Raw genomic sequence first — 2,694 nt, forward strand, 5'->3', positions numbered from 1 at the left:
GTTTTCCGCTCAGTCGTGTGGGGGTATTTATATGTTTTAGAAGACCGGCAGGGTCTGAACAGCTGTAGTTGGCTTTGAGTAGCTATTTAGCGTGCGACGAGGTGACAAGAGGAAACTTCACGAGGAAACGAAAAGGTGGTCAAGGAAAAGCAATCGGTAGTTCGGGAGTTTGATGGTAAGGCGGGTTGGGGTACGACGAGTGATTAGAGGAAACTTCGCGAAGGCTTAGGAGTTCACTAGCAAAAGCCTTGAGGAAACGAAAAGGTGGTCAAGGAAAAGCAATCGGTAGTTCGGGAGTTTGATGGTAAGGCGGGTTGGGGTACGACGAGTGATTAGAGGAAACTTCGCGAAGGCTTAGGACTTTGGTCGTTTGAGGGACTGTAGTAAAGACCTTGAGGAAACAACGACGTGGTTAAGGAAAACCAATCGGTGGTTCGGGAGTTTGATGGTAAGGCGGGTTGGGGTACGACGAGTGATTAGAGGAAACTTCGCGAAGGCTTAGGACTTTGGTCGTTTGAGGGACTGTAGTAAAGACCTTGAGGAAACAACGAAGTGGTCGGGGATAACGATCATTGGGAGGCCTTGGAGAAATTTCAATGAAATCTCCTGTCGTACCCTACCGGCCTCCTAAGAAACGCCTTAGAGCCTTCCAGCTAGTTGGGGGATCAAGGTAGCCGTTAATGACAGAGACTTTGCCCGTTTTGGGACGGGCGATGCTTTGGCTCGTCCCGTGGCGGACCAAGTGCGTTTTCGCCAGAACTTGTGACTGGGGTCGCCTCGCGTGGACGGGCTCGGACCTCTAATGCCCTTCTTGCCCTGAAAGGTGGTTGACCTAAACGAGGTAATTGACGCCGCTGCTGTGGTTGGGTTCGCTAATGAGGTCATTCGTTTGTAATGAAGAATTACAATCCAACTTGGTGTATGCATACATGACCCGTACAGTAACTATAATGTAAAATTAAGTTGTATTGTTACACGTATGGTACATTAAATGCGTCTACTTGAATTGTTCACCGTATTCATAATACAGATTGGTAAATAAACTAAGAGATGAAACGAGTAAAAATATGAACGTGATATTCAGAAAATTCTTCATAGAATAAAACATATTACCATAGCAAGGTCGATGTTTTTATATCACACAAAAACTGCGGTTACGAAAACTTAACATTATATAACATACGTGAACAGAATTAACTGCATTATTGTTGTTACAGATAAGTAATACATTTGTATACTATGGTTCCGATCACCTCGTTTCTGGAAAGTGACGTTGCCAGGCCGAAACAACGCCAACAACATGTTGGGGTCCCTGAAGGACTCAGTACAGACAACGTTTGAAGAATAATCATTTATTAATTTCAACGTTTTGTAGCTCAATTTGGGTTCGTTGAAATAACAATAATTTTATATGTCCATACAGATGGTTGATGAATGAGAAAGTGGGAGTAGAGAGAGAGAGAGAGAGAGAGAGAGAGAGAGAGAGAGAGAGAGAGAGAGAGAGAGAGAGAGAGAGAGAGAGAGAGATGGCGGGGGTAGAAAGAAGGAGAGAGAGAGCGAGTGGGAGAGAGTGACAGTGAGAAAGAAAACAATGGCGAGAGAGAGAGAGAGAGAGAGAGAGAGAGAGAGAGAGAGAGAGAGAGAGAGAGAGAGAGAGAGAGAGAGAGAGAGAGAGAGATTGGTTTTAATAAATTTATTACGCCCGTGGGCGGCAAACAATAGTACATTTATTACAATATTGTATTAGAGGACATGTCATATAATACATGTATTCTTTAAATGGAGAAATATTATAATCATTCAGATCCCCCGAAATGGGGATGGCGAGATAGTGGTACTATGTAAGTGTTACATACAATCATCATGCCTTGCCTCTGGGGAATATTGTCTGTCACCATGGGTCATTGGAGATAATAATTTTAAGGGTGTTCGCGTTAGGACGGTTATACAGCCTGCACGGTGATCACTGTGGCACATCATCCGTCTGGGAGCCTGGTCACATAGGTTGATTCCCAAGTCTGAGCCGAGTACTGACAACATTGTACCTCCGTACCTTGGCTTTGCATCGGCGTTACTTGTGGTGGTTGGGTAGGAGGTGGTCGTATGGGGAGAGAGAGAGAGAGAGAGAGAGAGAGAGAGAGAGAGAGAGAGAGAGAGAGAGAGAGAGAGAGAGAGAGAGAGAGAGATGGCGTGGGGGAGGAATAGAGGAAGAGAGAAAGATGGCGGGTGGGAGGAGGAGAGAGAGGAGAGTGATAGAAAAAGAGAGAAATGTTGCTGGGGAAGGAGTAGAGAGTGAGAGTGAGAGTGAGAGTGAGAGAGAGAGAGAGAGAGAGAAAGAGAGAGAGAGAGAGAGAGAGAGAGAGAGAGAGAGAGAGAGAGAGAGAGAGAGAGAGAGAGAGAGAGAGAGAGAGAGAGAGATGGCGGGGAAGATCTCTCTCTCTCTCTCTCTCTCTCTCTCTCTCTCTCTCTCTCTCTCTCTCTCTCTCTCTCTCTCTCTCTCTCTCTTTCTCTCTCTACTTCTCCTTTGTCATTCATTAACTGTGTATGTGGACATCCGAAAATATTTCAACGAGCGCCAAATGAACTACCAAACGTTAGATTTAATGAATAACAATTCCTCAAATGTTATCTATACTTGTGCTCGTCGACGAGCCGAACTTGTGTAGACGTTTCCTAAGCTTAGCGAGGCTATTT

Source organism: Oratosquilla oratoria, chromosome 17 (assembly GCF_046742065.1).
Source record: "Oratosquilla oratoria isolate Oo_2021 chromosome 17, ASM4674206v1, whole genome shotgun sequence".
In the NCBI taxonomy this organism is placed as follows: domain Eukaryota; kingdom Metazoa; phylum Arthropoda; class Malacostraca; order Stomatopoda; family Squillidae; genus Oratosquilla; species Oratosquilla oratoria.